We start from the raw sequence: 17,890 nt of genomic DNA, 5'->3' as shown, positions 1-17,890 counted from the left end.
AACAGACTGTCTCCACACAAACAGGCACCTGTCTGCAGGTATCCTAGATCTTGATTCTTGAACTTGAGGAAACACGCGTCTGAGCAAAACTCCCAAACGCTTCCAGGAAAGACACAGGCTCTCCCACAAGCACACAAGTGTTTGCCCTCAGCTATAGATCAGGGACAAGCTTGTGAAGAGATGCCCTGCTATTCTTTCGCCTTATGGCATCATGTGTTTCGTTTCTCTTGGAGATCGATTGTTAAACGTCTTTCCTCGGGCGACTGTGAAGCATTTGCCAGCGGAGGAGAAGTAGCACGGAGCAGCATTCAGTACTGCCTACGAGTGTCTTTGCTACCCTACTAGCAAAGCTCCAAGAACAGGCACACATCTCCAGGTACCTTCCAAATGTGGATTCCCCTGCAGCCCCGTAGGCGGGCGTGCAGTACGCCAACCATCAACGGACGTTTTTCCCCTCAAGCCTGTCAGGACGTTGCTCGTCCGTCTTTCCCTCAATAGATGGGAGTAGGCGCGCTTGCGGATGTGTGCGTGTGTGTGGCCACGCGTTTGCTTAGGCATCAGTGTGTGAAAAGGTAGGTGCTTTTCTCTAGCTGCGTGTGCGTGCACGTGGTGCTGGGTGCACATCCCTGGGTGCTCGTGGAAAGGTTTCTGCATGGTTTTCGCTGAGGAATCGTGTGTGTGCACATGGACAAAGAGAAGGCGCAGCAACCAGGTTCCAGCGCCGAAGAAGGCAAAAGGCGAGGTTTCCGGCGCTATCTCCTTCTCTCCGCAGATCTAGTCGCGCAAAGCAAGCCGCTAAGCCGGCGACCGGCAAGAGAGCTACAACGAAGCATGCCGAACGGAGAAAATAGCAGCAGCGCATCTGTTCACACCTTGTTTCTGCCATGTGCTTGAACGCCAAGACGTTCGCGCTTCTGTGAGATGAAAGACGTCCTTCTGCATATGTGGTTGCTCACACCGGTGCACTTGTTAGTGTATCCATTCAGTCCTGGGCTGCGGGGCATTCAGAAGTGGCTCTGTGGAGACGTCTGCATAGAGGCAGCTGTCAGAACACGCACACTCGATTGTTCACCAAAACATATGCAGACGCGTCCTTAGCCTGTAGATTTGGATGCACAGAGTTCCCTGTGTTCGCAAGAGACAAGGGAATCGCGTCTGTACGCACAGAAGCAATAGCGGACCGTTTCCCTCGGAGTGAACGCGAAAGAGCCGTCTATGTACTCGGAGACACGGGAACGTGCCTCAATGCGGTCACAGAGGCAGCAGCTTTTGCACAGATGCTCTGGTGATTCTGGCACTTTCCAGGCACACTCCTGAAAGTCGCGCACACTGCTGTTCACTCGCTAAACGACCTCTTGGGAAACACGTCTCCGGTCGATGGACCGCTCAGATTGCTTCTCGTGTAACTGTGAACTGTGTCAGCGCAGGGAATCCGTCTCTGTTGAGCAGATGTCAATCCTGCCTCGCTTTTGCTTTGTTGCCTCTACCAAGATGATTTCCCGTTTCTCTCTTCACTGGAGCACGCAGACACAGCCAACGCACATCAAGTGTCAAGAGACACACTCTGCTGAGCTCAACGCTTGTGCAGATGCACATGTGCGACGAAGTCAACACACGTGCTTGTGGAGAGAAAGAAAGGGACTCCCAGGCGTGTGGAGCGACGGGGAGAAAGAGCGGGCGCTGAGGAACACAGTTTCAAACAGACTGTCTCCACACAAACAGGCACCTGTCTGCAGGTATCCTAGATCTTGATTCTTGAACTTGAGGAAACACGCGTCTGAGCAAAACTCCCAAACGCTTCCAGGAAAGACACAGGCTCTCCCACAAGCACACAAGTGTTTGCCCTCAGCTATACATCAGGGACAAGCTTGTGAAGAGATGCCCTGCTATTCTTTCGCCTTATGGCATCATGGGTTTCGTTTCTCTTGGAGATCGATTGTTAAACGTCTTTCCTCGGGCGACTGTGAAGCATTTGCCAGCGGAGGAGAAGTAGCACGGAGCAGCATTCAGTACTGCCTACGAGTGTCTTTGCTACCCTACTAGCGGAGCTCCAAGAACAGGCACACATCTTCAGGTACCTTCCAAATGTGGATTCCCCTGCAGCCCCGTAGGCGGGCGTGCAGTACGCCAACCATCAACGGACGTTTTTCCCCTCAAGCCTGTCAGGACGTTGCTCGTCCGTCTTTCCCTCAATAGATGGGAGTAGGCGCGCTTGCGGATGTGTGCGTGTGTGTGGCCACGCGTTTGCTTAGGCATCAGTGTGTGAAAAGGTAGGTGCTTTTCTCTAGCTGCGTGTGCGTGCACGTGGTGCTGGGTGCACATCCCTGGGTGCTCGTGGAAAGGTTTCTGCATGGTTTTCGCTGAGGAATCGTGTGTGTGCACATGGACAAAGAGAAGGCGCAGCAACCAGGTTCCAGCGCCGAAGAAGGCAAAAGGCAAGGTTTCCGGCGCTATCTCCTTCTCTCCGCAGACCTAGTCGCGCAAAGCAAGCCGCTAAGCCGGCGACCGGCAAGAGAGCTACAACGAAGCATGCCGAACGGAGAAAATAGCAGCAGCGCATCTGTTCACACCTTGTTTCTGCCATGTGCTTGAACGCCAAGACGTTCGTGCTTCTGTGAGATGAAAGACGTCCTTCTGCATATGTGGTTGCTCACACCGGTGCACTTGTTAGTGTATCCATTCAGTCCTGGGCTGCGGGGCATTCAGAAGTGGCTCTGTGGAGACGTCTGCATAGAGGCAGCTGTCAGAACACGCACACTCGATTGTTCACCAAAACATATGCAGACGCGTCCTTAGCCTGTAGATTTGGATGCACAGAGTTCCCTGTGTTCGCAAGAGACAAGGGAATCGCGTCTGTACGCACAGAAGCAATAGCGGACCGTTTCCCTCGGAGTGAACGCGGAAGAGCCGTCTATGTACTCGGAGACACGGGAACGTGCCTCAATGCGGTCACAGAGGCAGCAGCTTTTGCACAGATGCTCTGGTGATTCTGGCACTTTCCAGGCACACTCCTGAAAGTCGCGCACACTGCTGTTCACTCGCTAAACGACCTCTTGGGAAACACGTCTCCGGTCGATGGACCGCTCAGATTGCTTCTCGTGTAACTGTGAACTGTGTCAGCGCAGGGAATCCGTCTCTGTTGAGCAGATGTCAATCCTGCCTCGCTTTTGCTTTGTTGCCTCTACCAAGATGATTTCCCGTTTCTCTCTTCACTGGAGCACGCAGACACAGCCAACGCACATCAAGTGTCAAGAGACACACTCTGCTGAGCTCAACGCTTGTGCAGATGCACATGTGCGACGAAGTCAACACACGTGCTTGTGGAGAGAAAGAAAGGGACTCCCAGGCGTGTGGAGCGACGGGGAGAAAGAGCGGGCGCTGAGGAACACAGTTTCAAACAGACTGTCTCCACACAAACAGGCACCTGTCTGCAGGTATCCTAGATCTTGATTCTTGAACTTGAGGAAACACGCGTCTGAGCAAAACTCCCAAACGCTTCCAGGAAAGACACAGGCTCTCCCACAAGCACACAAGTGTTTGCCCTCAGCTATAGATCAGGGACAAGCTTGTGAAGAGATGCCCTGCTATTCTTTCGCCTTATGGCATCATGTGTTTCGTTTCTCTTGGAGATCGATTGTTAAACGTCTTTCCTCGGGCGACTGTGAAGCATTTGCCAGCGGAGGAGAAGTAGCACGGAGCAGCATTCAGTACTGCCTACGAGTGTCTTTGCTACCCTACTAGCAAAGCTCCAAGAACAGGCACACATCTCCAGGTACCTTCCAAATGTGGATTCCCCTGCAGCCCCGTAGGCGGGCGTGCAGTACGCCAACCATCAACGGACGTTTTTCCCCTCAAGCCTGTCAGGACGTTGCTCGTCCGTCTTTCCCTCAATAGATGGGAGTAGGCGCGCTTGCGGATGTGTGCGTGTGTGTGGCCACGCGTTTGCTTAGGCATCAGTGTGTGAAAAGGTAGGTGCTTTTCTCTAGCTGCGTGTGCGTGCACGTGGTGCTGGGTGCACATCCCTGGGTGCTCGTGGAAAGGTTTCTGCATGGTTTTCGCTGAGGAATCGTGTGTGTGCACATGGACAAAGAGAAGGCGCAGCAACCAGGTTCCAGCGCCGAAGAAGGCAAAAGGCGAGGTTTCCGGCGCTATCTCCTTCTCTCCGCAGTCCTAGTCGCGCAAAGCAAGCCGCTAAGCCGGCGACCGGCAAGAGAGCTACAACGAAGCATGCCGAACGGAGAAAATAGCAGCAGCGCATCTGTTCACACCTTGTTTCTGCCATGTGCTTGAACGCCAAGACGTTCGCGCTTCTGTGAGATGAAAGACGTCCTTCTGCATATGTGGTTGCTCACACCGGTGCACTTGTTAGTGTATCCATTCAGTCCTGGGCTGCGGGGCATTCAGAAGTGGCTCTGTGGAGACGTCTGCATAGAGGCAGCTGTCAGAACACGCACACTCGATTGTTCACCAAAACATATGCAGACGCGTCCTTAGCCTGTAGATTTGGATGCACAGAGTTCCCTGTGTTCGCAAGAGACAAGGGAATCGCGTCTGTACGCACAGAAGCAATAGCGGACCGTTTCCCTCGGAGTGAACGCGAAAGAGCCGTCTATGTACTCGGAGACACGGGAACGTGCCTCAATGCGGTCACAGAGGCAGCAGCTTTTGCACAGATGCTCTGGTGATTCTGGCACTTTCCAGGCACACTCCTGAAAGTCGCGCACACTGCTGTTCACTCGCTAAACGACCTCTTGGGAAACACGTCTCCGGTCGATGGACCGCTCAGATTGCTTCTCGTGTAACTGTGAACTGTGTCAGCGCAGGGAATCCGTCTCTGTTGAGCAGATGTCAATCCTGCCTCGCTTTTGCTTTGTTGCCTCTACCAAGATGATTTCCCGTTTCTCTCTTCACTGGAGCACGCAGACACAGCCAACGCACATCAAGTGTCAAGAGACACACTCTGCTGAGCTCAACGCTTGTGCAGATGCACATGTGCGACGAAGTCAACACACGTGCTTGTGGAGAGAAAGAAAGGGACTCCCAGGCGTGTGGAGCGACGGGGAGAAAGAGCGGGCGCTGAGGAACACAGTTTCAAACAGACTGTCTCCACACAAACAGGCACCCGTCTGCAGGTATCCTAGATCTTGATTCTTGAACTTGAGGAAACACGCGTCTGAGCAAAACTCCCAAACGCTTCCAGGAAAGACACAGGCTCTCCCACAAGCACACAAGTGTTTGCCCTCAGCTATAGATCAGGGACAAGCTTGTGAAGAGATGCCCTGCTATTCTTTCGCCTTATGGCATCATGTGTTTCGTTTCTCTTGGAGATCGATTGCTAAACGTCTTTCCTCGGGCGACTGTGAAGCATTTGCCAGCGGAGGAGAAGTAGCACGGAGCAGCATTCAGTACTGCCTACGAGTGTCTTTGCTACCCTACTAGCGGAGCTCCAAGAACAGGCACACATCTCCAGGTACCTTCCAAATGTGGATTCCCCTGCAGCCCCGTAGGCGGGCGTGCAGTACGCCAACCATCAACGGACGTTTTTCCCCTCAAGCCTGTCAGGACGTTGCTCGTCCGTCTTTCCCTCAATAGATGGGAGTAGGCGCGCTTGCGGATGTGTGCGTGTGTGTGGCCACGCGTTTGCTTAGGCATCAGTGTGTGAAAAGGTAGGTGCTTTTCTCTAGCTGCGTGTGCGTGCACGTGGTGCTGGGTGCACATCCCTGGGTGCTCGTGGAAAGGTTTCTGCATGGTTTTCGCTGAGGAATCGTGTGTGTGCACATGGACAAAGAGAAGGCGCAGCAACCAGGTTCCAGCGCCGAAGAAGGCAAAAGGCGAGGTTTCCGGCGCTATCTCCTTCTCTCCGCAGATCTAGTCGCCCAAAGCAAGCCGCTAAGCCGGCGACCGGCAAGAGAGCTACAACGAAGCATGCCGAACGGAGAAAATAGCAGCAGCGCATCTGTTCACACCTTGTTTCTGCCATGTGCTTGAACGCCAAGACGTTCGCGCTTCTGTGAGATGAAAGACGTCCTTCTGCATATGTGGTTGCTCACACCGGTGCACTTGTTAGTGTATCCATTCAGTCCTGGGCTGCGGGGCATTCAGAAGTGGCTCTGTGGAGACGTCTGCATAGAGGCAGCTGTCAGAACACGCACACTCGATTGTTCACCAAAACATATGCAGACGCGTCCTTAGCCTGTAGATTTGGATGCACAGAGTTCCCTGTGTTCGCAAGAGACAAGGGAATCGCGTCTGTACGCACAGAAGCAATAGCGGACCGTTTCCCTCGGAGTGAACGCGAAAGAGCCGTCTATGTACTCGGAGACACGGGAACGTGCCTCAATGCGGTCACAGAGGCAGCAGCTTTTGCACAGATGCTCTGGTGATTCTGGCACTTTCCAGGCACACTCCTGAAAGTCGCGCACACTGCTGTTCACTCGCTAAACGACCTCTTGGGAAACACGTCTCCGGTCGATGGACCGCTCAGATTGCTTCTCGTGTAACTGTGAACTGTGTCAGCGCAGGGAATCCGTCTCTGTTGAGCAGATGTCAATCCTGCCTCGCTTTTGCTTTGTTGCCTCTACCAAGATGATTTCCCGTTTCTCTCTTCACTGGAGCACGCAGACACAGCCAACGCACATCAAGTGTCAAGAGACACACTCTGCTGAGCTCAACGCTTGTGCAGATGCACATGTGCGACGAAGTCAACACACGTGCTTGTGGAGAGAAAGAAAGGGACTCCCAGGCGTGTGGAGCGACGGGGAGAAAGAGCGGGCGCTGAGGAACACAGTTTCAAACAGACTGTCTCCACACAAACAGGCACCTGTCTGCAGGTATCCTAGATCTTGATTCTTGAACTTGAGGAAACACGCGTCTGAGCAAAACTCCCAAACGCTTCCAGGAAAGACACAGGCTCTCCCACAAGCACACAAGTGTTTGCCCTCAGCTATAGATCAGGGACAAGCTTGTGAAGAGATGCCCTGCTATTCTTTCGCCTTATGGCATCATGTGTTTCGTTTCTCTTGGAGATCGATTGTTAAACGTCTTTCCTCGGGCGACTGTGAAGCATTTGCCAGCGGAGGAGAAGTAGCACGGAGCAGCATTCAGTACTGCCTACGAGTGTCTTTGCTACCCTACTAGCGGAGCTCCAAGAACAGGCACACATCTCCAGGTACCTTCCAAATGTGGATTCCCCTGCAGCCCCGTAGGCGGGCGTGCAGTACGCCAACCATCAACGGACGTTTTTCCCCTCAAGCCTGTCAGGACGTTGCTCGTCCGTCTTTCCCTCAATAGATGGGAGTAGGCGCGCTTGCGGATGTGTGCGTGTGTGTGGCCACGCGTTTGCTTAGGCATCAGTGTGTGAAAAGGTAGGTGCTTTTCTCTAGCTGCGTGTGCGTGCACGTGGTGCTGGGTGCACATCCCTGGGTGCTCGTGGAAAGGTTTCTGCATGGTTTTCGCTGAGGAATCGTGTGTGTGCACATGGACAAAGAGAAGGCGCAGCAACCAGGTTCCAGCGCCGAAGAAGGCAAAAGGCAAGGTTTCCGGCGCTATCTCCTTCTCTCCGCAGACCTAGTCGCGCAAAGCAAGCCGCTAAGCCGGCGACCGGCAAGAGAGCTACAACGAAGCATGCCGAACGGAGAAAATAGCAGCAGCGCATCTGTTCACACCTTGTTTCTGCCATGTGCTTGAACGCCAAGACGTTCGCGCTTCTGTGAGATGAAAGACGTCCTTCTGCATATGTGGTTGCTCACACCGGTGCACTTGTTAGTGTATCCATTCAGTCCTGGGCTGCGGGGCATTCAGAAGTGGCTCTGTGGAGACGTCTGCATAGAGGCAGCTGTCAGAACACGCACACTCGATTGTTCACCAAAACATATGCAGACGCGTCCTTAGCCTGTAGATTTGGATGCACAGAGTTCCCTGTGTTCGCAAGAGACAAGGGAATCGCGTCTGTACGCACAGAAGCAATAGCGGACCGTTTCCCTCGGAGTGAACGCGAAAGAGCCGTCTATGTACTCGGAGACACGGGAACGTGCCTCAATGCGGTCACAGAGGCAGCAGCTTTTGCACAGATGCTCTGGTGATTCTGGCACTTTCCAGGCACACTCCTGAAAGTCGCGCACACTGCTGTTCACTCGCTAAACGACCTCTTGGGAAACACGTCTCCGGTCGATGGACCGCTCAGATTGCTTCTCGTGTAACTGTGAACTGTGTCAGCGCAGGGAATCCGTCTCTGTTGAGCAGATGTCAATCCTGCCTCGCTTTTGCTTTGTTGCCTCTACCAAGATGATTTCCCGTTTCTCTCTTCACTGGAGCACGCAGACACAGCCAACGCACATCAAGTGTCAAGAGACACACTCTGCTGAGCTCAACGCTTGTGCAGATGCACATGTGCGACGAAGTCAACACACGTGCTTGTGGAGAGAAAGAAAGGGACTCCCAGGCGTGTGGAGCGACGGGGAGAAAGAGCGGGCGCTGAGGAACACAGTTTCAAACAGACTGTCTCCACACAAACAGGCACCCGTCTGCAGGTATCCTAGATCTTGATTCTTGAACTTGAGGAAACACGCGTCTGAGCAAAACTCCCAAACGCTTCCAGGAAAGACACAGGCTCTCCCACAAGCACACAAGTGTTTGCCCTCAGCTATAGATCAGGGACAAGCTTGTGAAGAGATGCCCTGCTATTCTTTCGCCTTATGGCATCATGTGTTTCGTTTCTCTTGGAGATCGATTGCTAAACGTCTTTCCTCGGGCGACTGTGAAGCATTTGCCAGCGGAGGAGAAGTAGCACGGAGCAGCATTCAGTACTGCCTACGAGTGTCTTTGCTACCCTACTAGCGGAGCTCCAAGAACAGGCACACATCTCCAGGTACCTTCCAAATGTGGATTCCCCTGCAGCCCCGTAGGCGGGCGTGCAGTACGCCAACCATCAACGGACGTTTTTCCCCTCAAGCCTGTCAGGACGTTGCTCGTCCGTCTTTCCCTCAATAGATGGGAGTAGGCGCGCTTGCGGATGTGTGCGTGTGTGTGGCCACGCGTTTGCTTAGGCATCAGTGTGTGAAAAGGTAGGTGCTTTTCTCTAGCTGCGTGTGCGTGCACGTGGTGCTGGGTGCACATCCCTGGGTGCTCGTGGAAAGGTTTCTGCATGGTTTTCGCTGAGGAATCGTGTGTGTGCACATGGACAAAGAGAAGGCGCAGCAACCAGGTTCCAGCGCCGAAGAAGGCAAAAGGCGAGGTTTCCGGCGCTATCTCCTTCTCTCCGCAGATCTAGTCGCCCAAAGCAAGCCGCTAAGCCGGCGACCGGCAAGAGAGCTACAACGAAGCATGCCGAACGGAGAAAATAGCAGCAGCGCATCTGTTCACACCTTGTTTCTGCCATGTGCTTGAACGCCAAGACGTTCGCGCTTCTGTGAGATGAAAGACGTCCTTCTGCATATGTGGTTGCTCACACCGGTGCACTTGTTAGTGTATCCATTCAGTCCTGGGCTGCGGGGCATTCAGAAGTGGCTCTGTGGAGACGTCTGCATAGAGGCAGCTGTCAGAACACGCACACTCGATTGTTCACCAAAACATATGCAGACGCGTCCTTAGCCTGTAGATTTGGATGCACAGAGTTCCCTGTGTTCGCAAGAGACAAGGGAATCGCGTCTGTACGCACAGAAGCAATAGCGGACCGTTTCCCTCGGAGTGAACGCGAAAGAGCCGTCTATGTACTCGGAGACACGGGAACGTGCCTCAATGCGGTCACAGAGGCAGCAGCTTTTGCACAGATGCTCTGGTGATTCTGGCACTTTCCAGGCACACTCCTGAAAGTCGCGCACACTGCTGTTCACTCGCTAAACGACCTCTTGGGAAACACGTCTCCGGTCGATGGACCGCTCAGATTGCTTCTCGTGTAACTGTGAACTGTGTCAGCGCAGGGAATCCGTCTCTGTTGAGCAGATGTCAATCCTGCCTCGCTTTTGCTTTGTTGCCTCTACCAAGATGATTTCCCGTTTCTCTCTTCACTGGAGCACGCAGACACAGCCAACGCACATCAAGTGTCAAGAGACACACTCTGCTGAGCTCAACGCTTGTGCAGATGCACATGTGCGACGAAGTCAACACACGTGCTTGTGGAGAGAAAGAAAGGGACTCCCAGGCGTGTGGAGCGACGGGGAGAAAGAGCGGGCGCTGAGGAACACAGTTTCAAACAGACTGTCTCCACACAAACAGGCACCTGTCTGCAGGTATCCTAGATCTTGATTCTTGAACTTGAGGAAACACGCGTCTGAGCAAAACTCCCAAACGCTTCCAGGAAAGACACAGGCTCTCCCACAAGCACACAAGTGTTTGCCCTCAGCTATAGATCAGGGACAAGCTTGTGAAGAGATGCCCTGCTATTCTTTCGCCTTATGGCATCATGTGTTTCGTTTCTCTTGGAGATCGATTGTTAAACGTCTTTCCTCGGGCGACTGTGAAGCATTTGCCAGCGGAGGAGAAGTAGCACGGAGCAGCATTCAGTACTGCCTACGAGTGTCTTTGCTACCCTACTAGCGGAGCTCCAAGAACAGGCACACATCTCCAGGTACCTTCCAAATGTGGATTCCCCTGCAGCCCCGTAGGCGGGCGTGCAGTACGCCAACCATCAACGGACGTTTTTCCCCTCAAGCCTGTCAGGACGTTGCTCGTCCGTCTTTCCCTCAATAGATGGGAGTAGGCGCGCTTGCGGATGTGTGCGTGTGTGTGGCCACGCGTTTGCTTAGGCATCAGTGTGTGAAAAGGTAGGTGCTTTTCTCTAGCTGCGTGTGCGTGCACGTGGTGCTGGGTGCACATCCCTGGGTGCTCGTGGAAAGGTTTCTGCATGGTTTTCGCTGAGGAATCGTGTGTGTGCACATGGACAAAGAGAAGGCGCAGCAACCAGGTTCCAGCGCCGAAGAAGGCAAAAGGCAAGGTTTCCGGCGCTATCTCCTTCTCTCCGCAGACCTAGTCGCGCAAAGCAAGCCGCTAAGCCGGCGACCGGCAAGAGAGCTACAACGAAGCATGCCGAACGGAGAAAATAGCAGCAGCGCATCTGTTCACACCTTGTTTCTGCCATGTGCTTGAACGCCAAGACGTTCGTGCTTCTGTGAGATGAAAGACGTCCTTCTGCATATGTGGTTGCTCACACCGGTGCACTTGTTAGTGTATCCATTCAGTCCTGGGCTGCGGGGCATTCAGAAGTGGCTCTGTGGAGACGTCTGCATAGAGGCAGCTGTCAGAACACGCACACTCGATTGTTCACCAAAACATATGCAGACGCGTCCTTAGCCTGTAGATTTGGATGCACAGAGTTCCCTGTGTTCGCAAGAGACAAGGGAATCGCGTCTGTACGCACAGAAGCAATAGCGGACCGTTTCCCTCGGAGTGAACGCGGAAGACCCGTCTATATACTCGGAGACACGGGAACGTGCCTCAATGCGGTCACAGAGGCAGCAGCTTTTGCACAGATGCTCTGGTGATTCTGGCACTTTCCAGGCACACTCCTGAAAGTCGCGCACACTGCTGTTCACTCGCTAAACGACCTCTTGGGAAACACGTCTCCGGTCGATGGACCGCTCAGATTGCTTCTCGTGTAACTGTGAACTGTGTCAGCGCAGGGAATCCGTCTCTGTTGAGCAGATGTCAATCCTGCCTCGCTTTTGCTTTGTTGCCTCTACCAAGATGATTTCCCGTTTCTCTCTTCACTGGAGCACGCAGACACAGCCAACGCACATCAAGTGTCAAGAGACACACTCTGCTGAGCTCAACGCTTGTGCAGATGCACATGTGCGACGAAGTCAACACACGTGCTTGTGGAGAGAAAGAAAGGGACTCCCAGGCGTGTGGAGCGACGGGGAGAAGAGCGGGCGCTGAGGAACACAGTTTCAAACAGACTGTCTCCACACAAACAGGCACCTGTCTGCAGGTATCCTAGATCTTGATTCTTGAACTTGAGGAAACACGCGTCTGAGCAAAACTCCCAAACGCTTCCAGGAAAGACACAGGCTCTCCCACAAGCACACAAGTGTTTGCCCTCAGCTATAGATCAGGGACAAGCTTGTGAAGAGATGCCCTGCTATTCTTTCGCCTTATGGCATCATGTGTTTCGTTTCTCTTGGAGATCGATTGCTAAACGTCTTTCCTCGGGCGACTGTGAAGCATTTGCCAGCGGAGGAGAAGTAGCACGGAGCAGCATTCAGTACTGCCTACGAGTGTCTTTGCTACCCTACTAGCGGAGCTCCAAGAACAGGCACACATCTTCAGGTACCTTCCAAATGTGGATTCCCCTGCAGCCCCGTAGGCGGGCGTGCAGTACGCCAACCATCAACGGACGTTTTTCCCCTCAAGCCTGTCAGGACGTTGCTCGTCCGTCTTTCCCTCAATAGATGGGAGTAGGCGCGCTTGCGGATGTGTGCGTGTGTGTGGCCACGCGTTTGCTTAGGCATCAGTGTGTGAAAAGGTAGGTGCTTTTCTCTAGCTGCGTGTGCGTGCACGTGGTGCTGGGTGCACATCCCTGGGTGCTCGAGGTAAGGTTTCTGCATGGTTTTCGCTGAGGAATCGTGTGTGTGCACATGGACAAAGAGAAGGCGCAGCAACCAGGTTCCAGCGCCGAAGAAGGCAAAAGGCAAGGTTTCCGGCGCTATCTCCTTCTCTCCGCAGATCTAGTCGCGCAAAGCAAGCCGCTAAGCCGGCGACCGGCAAGAGAGCTACAACGAAGCATGCCGAACGGAGAAAATAGCAGCAGCGCATCTGTTCACACCTTGTTTCTGCCATGTGCTTGAACGCCAAGACGTTCGCGCTTCTGTGAGATGAAAGACGTCCTTCTGCATATGTGGTTGCTCACACCGGTGCACTTGTTAGTGTATCCATTCAGTCCTGGGCTGCGGGGCATTCAGAAGTGGCTCTGTGGAGACGTCTGCATAGAGGCAGCTGTCAGAACACGCACACTCGATTGTTCACCAAAACATATGCAGACGCGTCCTTAGCCTGTAGATTTGGATGCACAGAGTTCCCTGTGTTCGCAAGAGACAAGGGAATCGCGTCTGTACGCACAGAAGGAATAGCGGACCGTTTCCCTCGGAGTGAACGCGAAAGAGCCGTCTATATACTCGCAGACACGGGAACGTGCCTCAATGCGGTCACAGAGGCAGCAGCTTTTGCACAGATGCTCTGGTGATTCTGGCACTTTCCAGGCACACTCCTGAAAGTCGCGCACACTGCTGTTCACTCGCTAAACGACCTCTTGGGAAACACGTCTGCGGTCGATGGACCGCTCAGATTGCTTCTCGTGTAACTGTGAACTGTGTCAGCGCAGGGAATCCGTCTCTGTTGAGCAGATGTCAATCCTGCCTCGCTTTTGCTTTGTTGCCTCTACCAAGATGATTTCCCGTTTCTCTCTTCACTGGAGCACGCAGACACAGCCAACGCACATCAAGTGTCAAGAGACACACTCTGCTGAGCTCAACGCTTGTGCAGATGCACATGTGCGACGAAGTCAACACACGTGCTTGTGGAGAGAAAGAAAGGGACTCCCAGGCGTGTGGAGCGACGGGGAGAAAGAGCGGGCGCTGAGGAACACAGTTTCAAACAGACTGTCTCCACACAAACAGGCACCTGTCTGCAGGTATCCTAGATCTTGATTCTTGAACTTGAGGAAACACGCGTCTGAGCAAAACTCCTAAACGCTTCCAGGAAAGACACAGGCTCTCCCACAAGCACACAAGTGTTTGCCCTCAGCTATAGATCAGGGACAAGCTTGTGAAGAGATGCCCTGCTATTCTTTCGCCTTATGGCATCATGTGTTTCGTTTCTCTTGGAGATCGATTGCTAAACGTCTTTCCTCGGGCGACTGTGAAGCATTTGCCAGCGGAGGAGAAGTAGCACGGAGCAGCATTCAGTACTGCCTACGAGTGTCTTTGCTACCCTACTAGCGGAGCTCCAAGAACAGGCACACATCTTCAGGTACCTTCCAAATGTGGATTCCCCTGCAGCCCCGTAGGCGGGCGTGCAGTACGCCAACCATCAACGGACGTTTTTCCCCTCAAGCCTGTCAGGACGTTGCTCGTCCGTCTTTCCCTCAATAGATGGGAGTAGGCGCGCTTGCGGATGTGTGCGTGTGTGTGGCCACGCGTTTGCTTAGGCATCAGTGTGTGAAAAGGTAGGTGCTTTTCTCTAGCTGCGTGTGCGTGCACGTGGTGCTGGGTGCACATCCCTGGGTGCTCGAGGTAAGGTTTCTGCATGGTTTTCGCTGAGGAATCGTGTGTGTGCACATGGACAAAGAGAAGGCGCAGCAACCAGGTTCCAGCGCCGAAGAAGGCAAAAGGCAAGGTTTCCGGCGCTATCTCCTTCTCTCCGCAGATCTAGTCGCGCAAAGCAAGCCGCTAAGCCGGCGACCGGCAAGAGAGCTACAACGAAGCATGCCGAACGGAGAAAATAGCAGCAGCGCATCTGTTCACACCTTGTTTCTGCCATGTGCTTGAACGCCAAGACGTTCGCGCTTCTGTGAGATGAAAGACGTCCTTCTGCATATGTGGTTGCTCACACCGGTGCACTTGTTAGTGTATCCATTCAGTCCTGGGCTGCGGGGCATTCAGAAGTGGCTCTGTGGAGACGTCTGCATAGAGGCAGCTGTCAGAACACGCACACTCGATTGTTCACCAAAACATATGCAGACGCGTCCTTAGCCTGTAGATTTGGATGCACAGAGTTCCCTGTGTTCGCAAGAGACAAGGGAATCGCGTCTGTACGCACAGAAGGAATAGCGGACCGTTTCCCTCGGAGTGAACGCGAAAGAGCCGTCTATATACTCGCAGACATGGGAACGTGCCTCAATGCGGTCACAGAGGCAGCAGCTTTTGCACAGATGCTCTGGTGATTCTGGCACTTTCCAGGCACACTCCTGAAAGTCGCGCACACTGCTGTTCACTCGCTAAACGACCTCTTGGGAAACACGTCTCCGGTCGATGGACCGCTCAGATTGCTTCTCGTGTAACTGTGAACTGTGTCAGCGCAGGGAATCCGTCTCTGTTGAGCAGATGTCAATCCTGCCTCGCTTTTGCTTTGTTGCCTCTACCAAGATGATTTCCCGTTTCTCTCTTCACTGGAGCACGCAGACACAGCCAACGCACATCAAGTGTCAAGAGACACACTCTGCTGAGCTCAACGCTTGTGCAGATGCACATGTGCGACGAAGTCAACACACGTGCTTGTGGAGAGAAAGAAAGGGACTCCCAGGCGTGTGGAGCGACGGGGAGAAAGAGCGGGCGCTGAGGAACACAGTTTCAAACAGACTGTCTCCACACAAACAGGCACCTGTCTGCAGGTATCCTAGATCTTGATTCTTGAACTTGAGGAAACACGCGTCTGAGCAAAACTCCCAAACGCTTCCAGGAAAGACACAGGCTCTCCCACAAGCACACAAGTGTTTGCCCTCAGCTATAGACCAGGGACAAGCTTGTGAAGAGATGCCCTGCTATTCTTTCGCCTTATGGCATCATGTGTTTCGTTTCTCTTGGAGATCGATTGCTAAACGTCTTTCCTCGGGCGACTGTGAAGCATTTGCCAGCGGAGGAGAAGTAGCACGGAGCAGCATTCAGTACTGCCTACGAGTGTCTTTGCTACCCTACTAGCGGAGCTCCAAGAACAGGCACACATCTTCAGGTACCTTCCAAATGTGGATTCCCCTGCAGCCCCGTAGGCGGGTGTGCAGTACGCCAACCATCAACGGACGTTTTTCCCCTCAAGCCTGTCAGGACGTTGCTCGTCCGTCTTTCCCTCAATAGATGGGAGTAGGCGCGCTTGCGGATGTGTGCGTGTGTGTGGCCACGCGTTTGCTTAGGCATCAGTGTGTGAAAAGGTAGGTGCTTTTCTCTAGCTGCGTGTGCGTGCACGTGGTGCTGGGTGCACATCCCTGGGTGCTCGAGGTAAGGTTTCTGCATGGTTTTCGCTGAGGAATCGTGTGTGTGCACATGGACAAAGAGAAGGCGCAGCAACCAGGTTCCAGCGCCGAAGAAGGCAAAAGGCAAGGTTTCCGGCGCTATCTCCTTCACTCCCCAGACCTAGTCGCGCAAAGCAAGCCGCTAAGCCGGCGACCGGCAAGAGAGCTACAACGAAGCATGCCGAACGGAGAAAATAGCAGCAGCGCATCTGTTCACACCTTGTTTCTGCCATGTGCTTGAACGCCAAGACGTTCGCGCTTCTGTGAGATGAAAGACGTCCTTCTGCATATGTGGTTGCTCACAGCGGTGCACTTGTTAGTGTATCCATTCAGTCCTGGGCTGCGGGGCATTCAGAAGTGGCTCTGTGGAGACGTCTGCATAGAGGCAGCTGTCAGAACACGCACACTCGATTGTTCACCAAAACATATGCAGACGCGTCCTTAGCCTGTAGATTTGGATGCACAGAGTTCCCTGTGTTCGCAAGAGACAAGGGAATCGCGTCTGTACGCACAGAAGGAATAGCGGACCGTTTCCCTCGGAGTGAACGCGAAAGAGCCGTCTATATACTCGCAGACACGGGAACGTGCCTCAATGCGGTCACAGAGGCAGCAGCTTTTGCACAGATGCTCTGGTGATTCTGGCACTTTCCAGGCACACTCCTGAAAGTCGCGCACACTGCTGTTCACTCGCTAAACGACCTCTTGGGAAACACGTCTGCGGTCGATGGACCGCTCAGATTGCTTCTCGTGTAACTGTGAACTGTGTCAGCGCAGGGAATCCGTCTCTGTTGAGCAGATGTCAATCCTGCCTCGCTTTTGCTTTGTTGCCTCTACCAAGATGATTTCCCGTTTCTCTCTTCACTGGAGCACGCAGACACAGCCAACGCACATCAAGTGTCAAGAGACACACTCTGCTGAGCTCAACGCTTGTGCAGATGCACATGTGCGACGAAGTCAACACACGTGCTTGTGGAGAGAAAGAAAGGGACTCCCAGGCGTGTGGAGCGACGGGGAGAAAGAGCGGGCGCTGAGGAACACAGTTTCAAACAGACTGTCTCCACACAAACAGGCACCTGTCTGCAGGTATCCTAGATCTTTATTCTTGAACTTGAGGAAACACGCGTCTGAGCAAAACTCCCAAACGCTTCCAGGAAAGACACAGGCTCTCCCACAAGCACACAAGTGTTTGCCCTCAGCTATAGATCAGGGACAAGCTTGTGAAGAGATGCCCTGCTATTCTTTCGCCTTATGGCATCATGTGTTTCGTTTCTCTTGGAGATCGATTGCTAAACGTCTTTCCTCGGGCGACTGTGAAGCATTTGCCAGCGGAGGAGAAGTAGCACGGAGCAGCATTCAGTACTGCCTACGAGTGTCTTTGCTACCCTACTAGCGGAGCTCCAAGAACAGGCACACATCTTCAGGTACCTTCCAAATGTGGATTCCCCTGCAGCCCCGTAGGCGGGCGTGCAGTACGCCAACCATCAACGGACGTTTTTCCCCTCAAGCCTGTCAGGACGTTGCTCGTCCGTCTTTCCCTCAATAGATGGGAGTAGGCGCGCTTGCGGATGTGTGCGTGTGTGTGGCCACGCGTTTGCTTAGGCATCAGTGTGTGAAAAGGTAGGTGCTTTTCTCTAGCTGCGTGTGCGTGCACGTGGTGCTGGGTGCACATCCCTGGGTGCTCGAGGTAAGGTTTCTGCATGGTTTTCGCTGAGGAATCGTGTGTGTGCACATGGACAAAGAGAAGGCGCAGCAACCAGGTTCCAGCGCCGAAGAAGGCAAAAGGCAAGGTTTCCGGCGCTATCTCCTTCACTCCCCAGACCTAGTCGCGCAAAGCAAGCCGCTAAGCCGGCGACCGGCAAGAGAGCTACAACGAAGCATGCCGAACGGAGAAAATAGCAGCAGCGCATCTGTTCACACCTTGTTTCTGCCATGTGCTTGAACGCCAAGACGTTCGCG

This window comes from Patagioenas fasciata, chromosome 1, assembly GCF_037038585.1.
Source record: "Patagioenas fasciata isolate bPatFas1 chromosome 1, bPatFas1.hap1, whole genome shotgun sequence".
NCBI classification, from domain to species: Eukaryota; Metazoa; Chordata; class Aves; order Columbiformes; family Columbidae; genus Patagioenas; species Patagioenas fasciata.
Note: the sequence above shows the minus strand (reverse complement) of the source record.